Source organism: Podarcis muralis, chromosome 11 (assembly GCF_964188315.1).
Source record: "Podarcis muralis chromosome 11, rPodMur119.hap1.1, whole genome shotgun sequence".
Lineage (NCBI taxonomy): Eukaryota > Metazoa > Chordata > Lepidosauria > Squamata > Lacertidae > Podarcis > Podarcis muralis.
Genome location: NC_135665.1, coordinates 59,514,277 through 59,530,715, shown reverse-complemented (window position 1 = coordinate 59,530,715; position 16,439 = coordinate 59,514,277).

Sequence of the window (16,439 nt, the reverse complement as noted above, 5' to 3'; positions counted from 1 at the left end):
TTTTGCGAAGTCACCTTAACTAATCTCCTAGCCTTGGGATTGAGAGGCTGCACATCTTCCAGTGAGAGAGAGAGTCTGCTAGCTCACTCTCTTCCCGTTCTTCTTCTTGCTGTTCACCTCCCAGTTCTGCCCAACTATTGTCCTCCGGACTGTGCCCCTCAGCAAACCATTGTTCCAAATCAACAGTACTCCACTGCTCCTGTGGAGTTTCAGGATCCTGGCCATGAGTAGGGGGAGGGGTAGGCTCCCACAATTCCTCATCAGAGTTGTACTCCTCAGCATGGTCTCTGGCATATGGCAAGGGACAGACTGGCTCCATCCATGAGATGGAGTGCTTGCTCTCTTCTGCCATTCATGTCACCATTCATTTCCCCTTTTTTAAATATTGTGAACAAGTATGTCAGGGGACTCTCTTATCTATCTAGCTATCTATATCTAGCTATCATTTATCTATCTATATCTATATCTATATCTATATCTATATCTATATCTATATCTATATCTATATCTATATCTATATCTATATCTATATCTATATCTATATATCTACAGTGGTACCTCGGGTTAAGTACTTCATTCGTTCCAGAGGTCCGTTCTTAACCTGAAATTTTTCTTAACCTGAAGCACCACTTTAGCTAATGGGGCCTCCTGCTGCCGGCGCGCTGCCGGAGCACAATTTCTGTTCTTATCCTGAAGCAAAGTTCTTAACATGAAGCACTATTTCTGGGTTAGCGGAGTCCGTAACCTGAAGTGTATGTAACCTGAAGCATATGTAACCCCAGGTACCACTCTATCTATCTATCTATCTATCTATCTATCTATCTATCTATCATCTATTGATATCTATCTCTATCATCTATCTATCTATCTATCTATCTATCTATTTATCTATCTATCATCTATGATCTATCTATCTATCATCGCAGCACCTAGCTCTTACCACCAGAAAGTCCTTCCTAACATTTCAATTCTGCTTTGTAAGAAGCCCAGGTAATTCTACCCTCCAAAATCTGAGCAGGAATTTAGAGGAGGGGAATTTCAGAAGCATCACTAGTTTTAGAAGGCATTCAAGGAGTGGACGTCCTGGGTTAAGACCTAAGTAATTGTCTGGCTTTGTTCTGAGACCACCGGTGTAAGGCTCTGGCTTGCATTTCACAAGCCCCCTCGCCCCTCCCTTCTGGCTGTATATATTTGTGGTTCAAGAGGCTACGAAGCAATCTGAAGGTGTAGGTGAATAAAGTGGATTTGTTTTATATGATTTGGGTCCATTCCAAAAGATTAAGCTCTGTAGCTACTCGAGATGAGTAATACTCCAAGCTGTGATTGGACAGAAGAGACAGCTCCTCATAAAAGAGATATGGGGGGTGGGGGAAGAGAATCAATATGATTACGTAGATAGGGAAGGACATTGTTTTTCTTGATTGAAGAAGTGGATGTCAGTGTAATTTCATACAGTGGGCTAGCTAGCTCCCATTACTAAATCTTATGTGTTCCCACTATTCACTTCCATAGCAACCGGGGGGTGTCTTCTTCATGTTCATTTAAAGCATTTTTAGCTGCAATAGGCTCAGAAAGTGATTTACAAAAACAAACTGTAAGATACAGTGGTATCTCGGGTTAAGTACTTAATTCGTTCTGGAGGTCCGTTCTTAACCTGAAACTGTTCTTAACCTGAGGTACCACTTTAGTTAATGGGGCCTCCCGCTTCCGCCACGCCAACACCACACAGTTTCTGTTCTCATCCTGAAGCAAAGTTCTTAACCCGAGGTACTATTTCTGGGTTAGTGGAGTCTGTAACCTGAAGCGTATGTACCCCGAGGTACCACTGTAATTAAAAGGCACTATTAAAGTATGCAGTAAGAGTTGTTCAACAGTGGAGGCTCTCCCTCCCTCCCTTCCTTGGAAGTTTTTAAGCAAAGGTTGGATGGTCATCTATTGTGGATGCTTTGGCTACAATTTCTGCATTGCACAGGGTTGGACAAGGTGACCCTTGTGGCCCTTCCAGTTCTATAATTCTATGCCATCATGTATTTTTTTCCAGTTTAAAATGCATGGCAGACAATGACCAAGAGATGAGGAACACAAGCTCAGCCACCAGTTCTTAAAGTTACGGTTATAAGAATGGCCAGTTGTGAGGGGAAGAGTTAAGGTATCCCTGATGAAATGGCTGCTGCTATGTGACAGCGGAAAGATGACCAGCTTCCCTCACATAACACTAGAACTTAAATGGCTGCAACCTGTCCAGGGACCTCATAGTGAAAGGCAGGTAAGAACTGCAACAACAACAATCTGTTGCAAAGACATTGCAAGATAAAGCACTTAGAAGGAAGACCAGTGCTATCATTAGGCCAAATAGGTGCAGTATTGACCTTTGAGGGACACAGATTTTTACAAGTTAGTCTTTGTTCTACCTTACAGATTTCTGACGAGACTTTACTTTCATTATATATTGTGAATAATTTTATCATTTTAAAAATTATTCATACATTACAATTGCTTTTATGTATTTGTGAAATAGAGGAACCATAGACTATGTGTTATACACATAGTGAAAATGCACTTAATTTTAAATGTAATCTTATTTAGAAAATACATTACTCTTTCTAGTGAGCTACGGCTGATTAGAAAGGAAAAACAAAAAAACAAAAAACACCCACCATCTGGAGCTCAAATATTATCGCTTTACTTATTCTTGTGATTTAAAATACATTTAGCAGTTTGAAGTTCCAAGTTCTATGCTTTTCCTTTTTTCCCCACAAGACATCTGCTTTTGAAAATTAAAGTTAGCAAACAATAAATAAAATAAATAAAAGGAGGGTGAAAATAGTTAGCCTTGCCTAGGTCACAAAATAGCCTGACAGGGACACTGCTTACAAGGTAGTGAAAGTAAACATTGGTGATAGGCATGCTTTTCTTTCTACAGTTCCCCCTGAGATTAACAGAACATCCTCAAGCCCCATCAATCCCAGGGAAACTTACTTGCTTAGCCTTGCCTGCTAACTGCTCTAGGTTGTGTCCAGTTAAAATACCTATTTTCAAAGGTTTTAAAGACCAGGAAATTGTAGAATTGTAAAGTTGTAAGGTTCCCAAGGATCCTCTAGTCCAACCCCCTGCAATGCAGGAATCTCAACACACAAACCCCAATCCAATTTTAAACCATATTGGACCCAGTTTAGCTTTGCAAATGTGCTAGCAGTTTCATTGCTTCATCACTAGGAGGAACAAGGACAGACTGCAGATTCTGAAGTAGACTCATGATGCAATCTGGGTCATGGTGCACTCAGAGCTGCTCAGGTGAGTTATACTAGGAACCAGAATTTGCGTGGCAAGACCCTCGAGCCGACCCCCCATTAGGGTAAATAAATTCGCAGAGACACGGATATTTCGTTTCAGGTTTTGGGCAAAAATTTGGCCACAACTTTATTGGTTACAGGAATAAGAGCGGTATTGGCAAGACTATATCTGACTCCTGTCTGCTTTGCAGGAAGTCTGTAAGGGTAAACCGGAGAGGGAAATTGCTTCGGGGGAACCCGCCTGCATCTCCCCTGGTGTTCCCAGAGGCCTGGCATGGCCCTAGCCCCTCAGGCGGCCTTCGGACAGGAACCAGGCACTGGCTTCCTTTAACAGAATACCCTTGACACTGGAGGGGCAGGCAATGGCCGACCTCCCCTTCCCCATTCACCATAAGCCAATGCCTTAGCACTAAACCTTACAAACTTGTGACGATTGCTAAGAGGTAGGGAAAAACCAAGTGGTCCGTGCCAATTTGCCAAATGGAAAAAATTCCTACCCGGCCCCCGACTCAAGGTGGGCAACCAACCAAAGTCCAAAGCAAGCATCTAAATTAAAGGCAGGGTGGGCGGGTGTTTGGCAGCGCGAAGCAGGAGCTAAGCTCATGTCACGCTGCCGCTTTTATACTTTCCCCCACCATCACCCTTTGAATTGATTGGGCAATAGCCCTGGATGATTGAGGTGTCACCCTGGCGTGAAGGCGATAGCTCCACCCATGCCAGGGTGGGGGGAACCAGGTTGAGAGCCTGCCCACAACCAGGACCATCTATTAAGATGATCCCATTTGCCAGATTCTTCTCAAACCACCCCTCTAACTGATTCTGCTTGGCATCATTCTTGAGGGTTTTTGCCTGGCTGGGATGTGTTACTGCATTCTGATAATGTCTCTTGCTTCCCTGTATGAAGCAGAGAGAGAGGTGGTGGCAACTTTACCTGTACGCAGGTAAAATTCACATTTGATGCTCTACCCATCTTTGGCTCTGACCCCATTCACCCTCAGAAGGCAATGGGACCCTAAGGATGGAAATTATTTCCTGTCCCTGCACTGTGTGAAAAGGAGCTTCTTTTCATCTGTCCTGAATCACCTGTCAATCAGTTTCCATAATTCCATTAATTCTGGAATTATGAGAGATTATGCAGGTGGGAGATGTTCCCTCTCACCTACCAAATTGCTGGTCTCTACATATTTGTTGAAAAGTCCCCTTTTTGTGCTTAACTCTCTGCATGTATGTGTTGGATCATAGCCACTGATTTTAGTTGGCTGCAGCATTTAGAAAATCTGCTCAAACTACTGGGATAAAAATAATCTTTGGGCAGCATTTTTTTCTTATAGTTTTTGCATTGCAAAAGAATTGATATGGATGTGGGTTCCTTCCTTTGTTGCAGGCAACGTTTTCTAATAAGCCTGCCTTTCTTAATTTAATCTTGGAATGTGAAGCAGAAATTAACTTGTATATGATCCAAAGCAACAACAACAACAACAACAAAAGCTTAGATGGGTCTGGTGAAGGGGAAATGGCTGCTTTTGAAAATCTGTCGGGAACAGCCATTGTGCCAAGGTCAAGAAGTTCCACTCTTCTTATTTTCCTATTCTGACATATTATTTCAGACGTGTCATATTATGTTGTGTCAAACTGAACAGGCCGCCTGAGAAATGATGATGGGACTAACGCAACCAGATGTGAAACATCATGTCATCCTGTGTGCCAAAAGGGATGTTGGAAGGATCAAGAAGGAGACAGCTATTGTGTTTAACCCTTTCCTTCCTCCATTGTGAGTGGGATGTGAATGGAGACGGTGCAAAGTGGCTTCTTATACGACGTATTTCGAAAAGTGAAAATCCAGACGTGAAAGTTGTTGAGCTGTTTTGGCCGAAAGTTGTGGAGCCAAAGTTGTTTTGAGATATTTCTAAGGAAATTTGCCAAAAACGAGACTTCCAACATGGGTTTTTATATGTCTGGACATTTATTTTCCCCCCATAAATTTTATTGAATTTTTCCATATTTCATTTAATTTAATACACATATTCACAACTTATATTATTTGCTCAAAATGAGCTTAGACTTCCTTCTCTCTTTCTGACATCCCTCTCTTAGACTTTCTCTCTTTCTGACATCCCTATAGTCTATAATATATATTTTTTGCATTCCCATAGTTATTTCTTTATCCTATAGTCACCTTAAAAGATCACATTCTTGTTTACAAATCAACATCTTAATTTCACATTACAAAACATTTCACGTTAATGCTACAAACATTTTCAAATGAGTACAATTTTCTGTTAAGTAAATAATAAATTTGCTCCAGTCCTTTTGATATTTTTCTTCGGGCCGATTCCTGATTCTCCCCATCAGCTTCGCCAACTCCACAAATTCGACCATTTTTATTCTCCAGTCTTCCAATGTAGGGAGTTCTTACTGCTTCCACCTTTGAGCCAGGAGGATACGTCTGGACATTTAAGTGATATCCGACTGCCGTATTCCAGCTATGTCTGGGAAATTTTGGACGTATGGCAACCCTAAGAGATGGGGAATTCTTTTTGTTTTGTTAAGCCTGAAGGTCCCATTTTCTTCCAGGAGCCACCAGCTCATGATAGCTAGGACCAGCGGCAAAGGTGGATAGAGCAATGACTACAAATAGTAGTCGAAGGACACACTTGCTCCAGTACTGACCATTAGGGTTGCAGACCCCACTGAGCAAACTGCATCCAGACCTATGCGGTCATTGCAATACACGATCCTTCATCTGAGGAGTGTTGGGCCGTATGCTCTTGAAGAAGCTGCAGCTCAGCATTCAGCATATGTATTTCTCATACATAATTCATCCTATATTACTTAGCATAGGAAAACAGAGGGAATCAATCAGCTGCGGGAGGCCTTACATGAATTGCACCCCCCTTGCCGCCGCAAAAAAATACCAAACTAATTCTCTATCTAAAATGACTATCTTCATAACCACCAAGCACAGCAGAGTGCTTGTGGCACACTATTTATCACTTCTTAATTCACCCCCCACCTCTGATAATACATTCTTATTCAAAACAGTTTTGACTGGATAATAAGAATCTACAGTAAAGTCCGTCTCCTTGATTGAAGTATGATTATATTCCAACTGCCACGGTCAATAGGCAGCCCCCGTGTTCCCAGCTTTGTCGATATGGCACCATTTTAAATGCCTGCCTGAGTTTTAGAAGCTGACATTTTGGAGCCTGTGATCCATGCTGAGCTAATTTAATAGAGATGCAAACCGGGATGTTGCTGCCAGGCTGACAGAGTCTGCTGACAGACTCGCTAGGATCTGCTAGGGCCATGCCAAATATATCTCTCCTTTCCCCCGACCAGACTCCATCAGTTAATGGAGAATGGGGATGCTTTTGAAAATTATCAGTGCAACCACCACTGCACCAATGGGACACAGCGCACACGCCTTCCACCATCCCAAGAAAACCCATTAATCCCAGTTTTATTTTATTCTTTGGCAGATTTAGAAGTGGTGACACTGCCCACACATCAATAAATAAATTTTAGAAAGGGGCAAGATAAGGTGCAGATGCACAAAGCATTTTTTTTCTAAAAATCAAGGTGACTTGATCTCTGCTCTGTTTTCTCTTTCTTCCCACCCAGGGCAGCCCTGCCCTCTGCCTGCCCCTCAGCCCTCAGAGCTGGCACATCACACAGGGCTGGTCCTCTGTGGTGGCAGCCTCTCCTCCTCCTAGCCTGCTCTCTGGAAGCTGCTATGAGCTGCCCAAGGGTGTGCAGCCTGGGAGTCATTTTGGACTCACAGCTGTCCATGGAGGCACAGGTCAAGTCTGTGTCCAGGGCAGCTGTTTACCAGCTCCATCTGGTACACAGGCTGAGACCCTATCTGCCCGCAGACTGTCTCACCAAAGTGGTGCATGCTCTAGTTATCTCCCGCTTGGACTACTGCAATGCGCTCTATGCGGGGCTACCTTTGAAGGTGACCCAGAAACTACAACTAATCGAGAATGTGGCAGCTAGACTGGTGACCAGGAGTGGCCGTCGAGACCATATAACACCGGCCTTGAAAGACCTACACTGGCTCCCAGTATGTTTCTGAGCACAATTCAAAGTGCTGGTGCTGACCTTTAAAGCCCTAAATGGCCTCGGTCCAGTAAATCAGAAGGAGCGTCTCCACCCCCATCGTTCTGCCCGGACACTGAGGTCCAGCGCCTAGGGCCTTCTGGCGGTTCCCTCGCTGCAAGAAGCCAAGTTACAGGGAACCAGGCAGAGGGCCTTCTTGGTAGTGGCACTGACCCTGTGGAGCGCCCTCCCACCAGATGTCAAAGAGAACAACAACTACCAGACTTTTAGAAGACATCTTAAGGCAGCCCTGTTTAGGGAAGCTTTTGATGTTTAATAGGTTATTGTATTTTAATATTCTGTTGGAAGCCGCCCAGAGTGGCTGGGGAAACCCAACCAGATGAGCAGAGTATAAATAATAAATTATTATTATTATTATTATTATTATGGAGACCAGCAGCCTTGGAGAGCCCATAGAGAGGCAATGTTTTTTTCCTGGGGGTACGCAGGGGTACGCATACCCCTAAACATTTTGTGAATCTAAGTTTGGCCTCATTGAGGGACAGTGTTTCAATAGGAGTAGGAAAATGAGAGTACCCCTAAACATTTTTTAAAAGAAAAAAAGCACTGTAGAGAGGTGACTGGATACTCTCTCACAGCTAAAGCCAATACAGCCATTTGTCCCAAGTGGCAGTGGGTCACTGTCCTTCCCAAGCTCAGTGGCAACGGAACTGGCGGGGGAAATAGGAACATTCTGGGATTAAATCAGAAGCTGGTATGGCTTTCGTAATTCCAGGTCTATCCCAGGAAAATTGATACACTTGGAGGGTGTGTGTTCCACCCCCACCCCAATTGCTTGCAATCCCAGGTGGGGAGAGAGATGTTGCAGGCAGGTTTTGCTTGTAGGATAATGTCAAATGGCTATTGCGGTTGCTGGAGAGCAATCAGACAGGACTCCAACCTTTATTTTGGTACAAACTATTTACAGTGAGGGACGCAGGTGGCACTGTGGGTTAAACCACAGAGCCTAGGACTTGCTGATCAGAAGGTCGGCGGTTCGAATCCCTGCGACTGGGTGAACTCCCGTTGTTCGGTCCAAGCTCCTGCCCACCTAGCAGTTCGAAAGCATGTCAAAGTGCAAGTAGATAAATAGGTACCGTTCCAGCGGGAAGGTAAACAGCGTTTCCGTGTGCTGCTCTGGTTTGCCAGAAGCAGCTTAGCCATGCTGGCCACATGACCCGGAAGCTTTACGCTGGCTCCCTCAGCCAATAAAGCAAGATGAGTGTCTCAACCCCAGAGTCAGTCACGACTGGACCTAATGATCAGGGGTCCCTTTACCTATTTACAGTGAAGAGCCCCAAAGCTCATGCCTGGCTCAATCGCTAGCAGAATCCGAGAGTGGTCTCTCTTTGGACCTCCCCCAACATAAGAGTTTCGTTACCACCAACCTTCTCCTTCCCTCTTTGTGCCTTAGGCTACTGCGCAGGATGGGCGATGGCAAGGGCATATTTCCCTCCTGTCCGGCTTGCCCAGGAGTGGTGTTAAGGCTCCCACCAGCATCCTCTGGTCCTTGCACCTCTTCCCCATTGGAGGTGGGGCTTTCTCCTCTTCCTCCCTGGAAGAGGAACTGCTTCGCAAGATTTTTGGAGGCTTCCTGTAACACAACTGCCCTTCTATTTCTCGCCTCTGAGCCGATGGCAATTCCCTGACAGATAACCATAATGGGTACCTGGTTTGCCCCAGTGAGAACAGGATTCTGGACTTGATCAGGGTTGCCTGGTCCAGCAGGGCCCTGCCTCTGTTCTTGCGACACCTCTGCTTCATCCAAATGCTCTCCTGTGCAGTGGGACAGGGATTTCTGGCTCATTTCTTTCTGTTCCTCTGCTTAAGCATTTGGGGCTGGGTGGACTGTAACTCCAAATAAACAAGTGACATATATTTCACTGCATATTTTAGCGGTGAAAGAGAAGCCATTCCTTCCTCCCTGCTTTCTTTCCAAGACACTGGGCTGTCTGCAACATCTATTGTTCTTTTTAAAGGATCTGTCATTGTGATTTTTAAGGCCAAGCAGTGGCTGTATATCTGTGGTAAACTTTAAGGAAACTGCCGGTTTTAGATAAATGGATGCTATTAAAGTTATAAGTTATGGCAGGCAGAGAGGCCAATACAAACCTCTATTGTTTATGTCCCTTATTTCTGCCTGCAACACATTTCTGTGCGGCGTTCAGGTCCTTTCATCAAATTCCTGAACACGGCAATCAAGTATGTCTAAATTTCACTTTCTTTTATCAGAGGGAGCTGATGACGCACCTTTGTATATTGCCTCATCAGTTGAGGAAATGCCAATGTAGTAGTTCTGGACTTTACGGCCTTATCAAAAGTAACAATAAAACAAGCCATTCCTTCTCCTGGGGGTGCACTCAGGGCCTATAATATGACAGAGCTATCATGAACAGAGCCAGCAAATAAAAGGTCTTTCGGACAAAAGCTGACATATGGACCAGGAACATAATAACAAGAGCAGCACCTGGCAAAGCTGAATGTGTGAAAACTATCCATGATGCAAGAGGAGAGGAGAGGAGAGGAGACTCTTGCTGGGTCAGGACAAAGACCCATCATAGACCAGTACCTTGTTCTCACAGTGGCCAACCAGATGCCTGGGGGCAGCCTACAAGTAGGATATGAACACAACAGCACACACACACTTGTGGTTCCCAGCAACTGGTATTCAGAGGTTTACTAACTCACAGTGGAGGTAGAAGATAGCCACCATGGGTAGTAGCCTCATCCTCTGTTTCTTGTGTCCTCTCTTCTGTTTCCAAATTTATCTCAACTTTGTTGTTGTTGCTTAGTCGTTTAGTCATGTCTGACTCTTCGTGACCCCCTGGACCAGAGCACGCCAGGCACTTCTGTCTTCCACTGCCTCCCGCAGTTTGGTCAAACTCATGCTGGTAGCTTCAAGAACACTATCCAACCATCTCGTCCTCTGTCGTCCCCTTCTCCTTGTGCCCTCCATCTTTCACAGCATCAGGGTCTTTTCCAGGGAGTCTTCTCTTCTCATGAGGTGGCCAAAGTATTGGAGTCTCAGCTTCAGGATCTGTCCTTCCAGTGAGCACTCAGGGCTGATTTCCTTAAGAATGGATAGGTTTGCTCTTCTTGCAGTCCATGGGACTCTCAAGAGTCTCCTCTTTAAAGTCTCAACTTTATGGTCAACTTAATATGAACTATGCATTTGTGTTGTAAGCATCAGCAGCTACACTATCCAGTGAGCACTGATCCACTAGCATGAGCCCTACTATCAATGAATATTTCATTGATAATTATTTGGTATATTTCGAAACAGTTAAACTACTCCAGATATACAGTCCTTTTGAGTCTTTGGAGAGACGTCTTCCTTTGAGTCTTTGGAGAGACGTCTATTCATTGATTTGTTTGATTCTTTGTTTGACTCTGATACATATAACAACTCGTAGTTACTTGTATATTTTGTGAGATGTGTTGTATGATATATATATACTGTTTTGAAGTGGCTTATTCATATATTTTGAATGACATCATAACCAATTATATGTTCACTAACAGTTATTAGCCAGCCTGTTGCGTTGGCATTTTTGTAGATTGTTACATTTTGCAACACAGGAGTTTGTGTTTGTCCAAATTTATCTCAGCATAATCCAAATCACCCCAACTCCATCCTGGGGGAGCAGAGTGAAAGGATATTGCTCAGTGTATCTGCCTTGCATCCAAAAGGTTCTGGGTCCATCCCCTGGAATCTCCAGGTGGGAGTCTTCTTATTATTATATTTAGTCATGTTCACCTTTCCCCCCAGTCTGGGATGTAAGGCGGCTTATGCAAATAAAATACAACAAGCTAAAAACATAGCAAAGACAATCATTAAAATGACTGCTGAATTAAAAATAGAAAAATATTCATTAACAACACAGACCAGGGGGGGGAAAGAAATCTTGTTGGCTAGAATATTGAATACTACGTCACTTTGAACAAGTATTACAAATAAACTTTTAGAATCCTAGAACTGAAGGGAACCTGAGGATCTTCTAGTCCATGAGTAGGCAAATTAAACCCAGGGGCCGGATCTGGCCCAATCGCCTTCTCAATCCAGCCTGCGGACGGTCCGTGAATTAGCGTGTTTTTACATGAGTGTCCTTTTATTTAAAATGCATCTCTGGGTTATTTGTGGGGCCTGCCTGGTATTTTTACATGAGTAGAATGTGTCCTTTTATTTAAAATGCATCTCTGGGTTATTTGTGGGGCATTGGAATTTGTTCATTTCCCCTCCCAAAATATAGTCTGGCCCCCCACAAGGTCTGAGGGATGGTGGACTGGCCCCTTGCTGAAAAAGTTTGCTGACCCTGATCTAGTCCAAACCCCCTGCAATATGTAGCTGTCCCATTCGGGGATCGATCCTGCAACCTTGGTGTTATCAGCACCATGCTCTAGCCAACTGCGCAACTCTAGCCAATCAACTATGCAGTGATTTTAGGAATATATAGTTCCCCTATCCAAAACTCTGGACAGCCACCAACAATCAATGTAGAAAGTACTGTGCTAAATGGACTCAGGGCCTTTACTCAGAGTAAGGCTGTTTGCTAAGTCTTCTGTGCTCAGATGTGTTTCAGGCATCATCATGACTAAGAGTGTTTGAATACATAGATGAATGGAGGAATTTGTGTCACCATAGTGAAGCATGAATGAAGAAGGGGCAAATCTCAGTGGGAGAGCATCTGCCTTGCATGAATAAGATTTCAACCCCCAACACCTCTACACAGGGATACCATAAACCTGGAGAACTGTTGCCAGTCCATGGAGATAAGGCTGAGCCAAATGGACCAATGGATAAAATACAGCTTCCTAGCTTCTAAGGCTTTTTATTAGGTTGCCCTACTGGATGAGAGCACCATTTGCCCAGGGCAGGGGAGTTCACCCATTACCAGCTTCCACCATTTGGTGGATGCATTTCCTTTTGTTCTATAAACTCGTACATTTTCCTGGTGTTTGAATTCATGCAGAGAGAGAGAAAGAGAGAAAGAGAGAGAGCACTCTGTGAAAGGCATCATTTTTCAGATGTCTCAATTGCCGAGGAAGCCCACAAATGATGGGTATGAACTGCAAAAGGGTAATATAGCATGAAGATTAAAGGTGAATGTGTTTGTTTTCAGCTCTGATAGCAACTACCAATTCAGATAATGTGTATTTCATTTAAATTTATTGTGAGGAATAAAAAGAGAGCATGGGCGCTGTGCTAGATAATGGGATTCTTCATGCTTTAAAGCAGTTTGGGCATTTCACTTACCTAAGAGCACAGTGGGGAAGGACACAAAATTAAAACAAATTGACGCAATGGTTTTTTAAATGACTCTCAGTAAATAATTTAGCCTCCCGTTCCCAGGATATCCTTTCAGTCCTAATATTTCAGATTTGAATAGGGAGGTGGGGTGGGGAAAATTTTGGATACACAGTGGAGTCATACGCTTTAAGTTGGTTTTTGCCGCAAGGGACACATTCAGTTAGCTTCTCAGTGTAATGAACTTCAAATGAAAAAGTCATATTATGCAACAGTGGAGGGATCACTGCTTAGGGGCAGATCACATGTCTCAAGCTTGATCCCTGGTAGGCTCAGTTAAAAGGATTAGGTAGCAGGTCATGGGACAGATCTCTACCTGAAACCCTGGGAGCAACTGCAGTCACATTACTGTGCTAGACAGAGGAAGAGTATGAACTGATACCAGTCCTTGGAATGAACTATAAGGACATCAACTAAATCAGTGTTTCCCAAATTTGGATCTGCAGCTATTTTTGGACTACAACTCCCATCACACCTCACTAGCAAGGCCTGTGGTCAGGGAGTATGGAAATTATAGTCTGAAAACAGTGGGAGACCCAAGTTTGGGAAACAGTGAACTTAAGTTGTTGTTGTTTAGTCGTTTAGTCGTGTACGACTCTTCGTGACCCCATGGACCAGAGCACGCCAGACACTCCTGTCTTCCACTGCCTCCCGCAGTTTGGTCAGACTCATGTTTGTAGCTTCGAGAACACTGTCCAACCATCTTGTCCTCTGTCGTCCCCTTCTCCTAGTGCCCTCCATCTTTCCCAGCATCAGGGTCTTTCCCGGGGCTTCTTCTCTTCTCATGAGGTGGCCAAAGTACTGGAGCCTCAGCTTCACGATCTGTCCTTCCAGTGAGCACTCAGGGCTGATTTCCTTAAGAATGGATACATTTGATCTTCTTGCAGTCCATGGGACTCTCAGGAGTCTCCTCCAGCACCAGAATTCAAAAGCATCAATTCTTCAGCGATCAGCCTTCTTTATGGTCCAGCTCTCACTTCCATACATCACTACTGGGAAAACCATGGCTTTAACTATACGGACCTTTGTTGGTAAGGTGATGTCTCTGCTTTTTAAGATGCTGTCTAGGTTTGCCATCGCCTTTCTCCCAAGGAGCAGGCGTCTTTTAATTTTGTGACTGCTGTCACCATCTGCAGTGATCATGGAGCCCAAGAAAGTAAAATCTCTCATTGCCTCCATTTCTTCCCCTTCTATTTGCCAGGAGGTGATGGGACCAGTGGCCATGATCTTCATTTTTTTGATGTTGAGCTTCAGACCATATTTTGCACTCTCCTCTTTCACCCTCATTAAAAGGTTCTTTAATTCCTCCTCACTTTCTGCCATCAAGGTTGTGTCATCTGCATATCTGAGGTTGTTGATATTTCTTCCGACGATCTTAATTCCGGCTTGGGATTCATCCAGCCCAGCCTTTTGCATGATGAATTCTGCATATAAGTTAAATAAGCAGGGGAACTTAAGGTACACTAAGTTAAACTTGGGGTATAACTTTGTTTGCTAGTTCATCTTCACATTCATTTCCCTGTTTTGCCTCCTGCAACAGTAATTGGCCTGATCTCTCTCTCTCTCTCTCTCTCTCTCTCTCTCTCTCTCTCTCTCACACACACACACACACACACACACACAATCAATGTATATGTATGTAAGTCAATTGAACACCTATAAAGTAAAATGTGGAAGCAACGTTCTAAGGCTTATTAGGCAGGGGTGGAGGTACTACTGTTTCTAGGGTTGCTTAGGCACTGTTGCTAAGCAGTCAGAAGGAAGGAATGTATCTGTGTATCTTCCCTGCTGAATATATTTCCGTCTCTTCATACAGCTTGCAGCAAGAAAGTGCAGAAACAAAGTAAATTGTGCCTTGGCTCTTTAACAGCTGTGTGAGTGGCACAAATTGAACAGGGTCAGCATTTTCTAGTATTAAAAGACAATTATGAGGCAAATGTGACCTGCTGACATTCTGTTACGCAGGCATCTTAATATTTTGTGTGGCCTCCAATTTAATTTTGCACATTAATTTTCTGATGTTCTTTGTTTACATTTATATTTTTGAAGTTTCATTTATGTTTTAAATTTTGCATTTTGAATATTTTTTGAAACCTAGATGTTGAAAAGATATGAACATGAATTTTAAATAAAGAAGAAGAAGAAGAAGAGTTTGGATTTGATATCCCGCCTTTCACTCCCTTTAAGGAGTCTCAAAGCGGCTAACATTTTCCTTTCCCTTCCTCCCCCACAACAAACACCCTGTGAGGTGAGTGGGGCTGAGAGACTTCAAAGAAGTGTGACTGCCCAAGGTCACCCAGCAGCTGCATGTGGAGGAGCGGAGACGCGAACCCGATTCCCCAGATTACGTGACTACCGTCAGTGAGAAAAGCCAGTAGGTGGCAGTGGTGCTGCCTCCGAGAGAGTAGCCGTTCAGCTCCACCCTCTCCAGCCAGGCAGCAAGGCACCCTTTTCTGGGGGTGGGGCCTCAGATGACATCACACACACTATGTGCAGGCATGTGCATGTGATGTCTCATGTCCATGTTGCAGCGGTGGGCACCCACAATCCTGAGGGCAAGATGGCACCCCTGCCAGACTACCTTAAGTTTCCTATTGACTCAGAAGGACTAAAAGTGTTTCCATTCAAACTGAGACTTTGTCTGGACAATCATAGCCCCAGGTGTTCCTGATTGCATACCTTGAATCAACACTCTCTGGCTGTTACTTTGAAACAGGGGTAGGATGTCTGCTTAAGCCTGGGGGCCTCACTGCCTAGTGGGCAACCATTCATGGGGCACATGGTGGATGGAGCAAGAGATCCTACCTTTAGCTTTGCACATTCCAGCCACATAAAAGTCAGTGGTTTCAACATGCACATATCTATCTTGGGGGACAAGGTAACAGTTTAAGGACACAGTCAAGTTAAGCAAACACACTTCGTTAGGGCACAGAGTAGAGGAGAAGGAGATGTTACCTGGGGAAGGGGCATTTCATGAGACAATTCTCAAGGGCCAGATAGATACCCTGGGCCTTAGATGCCCTACCTCTGCTTTAAAAAGATAAGTTAATGCCTGTCCTGAAAATGTATTCTTTTACACTGTTATAAGGGCAATCAATTTCTCAGGGAAGTACTGAAAAGTAATCAATAATGCTATTGATATTTGTGAAATCCTTTTTTAATGCTTCTTTGGAGTCAATTGTGTTTGCAAAATTCTGCCTAAAATATTTACGGCTCTGGTCTGCATAAATATACATCGTATAATCAGATTGTTTTCTGTGGAGATACTTAATTCTTAAGGCTCTTCATGGCGAGTGTTGGGTAGAGAAATCCCAATGGCTACTCCTATAAGGCTGCCTCGGACGTATTGCTTATTACTTGGGGACTGCAACATAAGCTGGTGATTTGTGTATGTAACTGTTTGTTCATGAATAGAATGCGCCAATGAACCATTTCATTGATTTGTCTGAGACGGGGGCCATTCTCAAGTAACCCCCACACATGTTCAGATAATACATGGAATGAATAGAGTTCCCCACCAACAGCCCCACATGCCAGCCACATCCATTCGGTGACCACATGGAGAAAATTAGTCTGAAAGAACTCTACAGCTGAACATAGGAATGTGCGAATCTGTCAATTCTGGTTTTTCTCAGTTACTCACTTTTCTGATCTTAAATTCAGTCCTCCACATTTCCACATAAGTTTTCTATGTATTATGGGACGCGGGTGGCGCTGTGGGCAAAAGCCTCAATGCCTAGGGC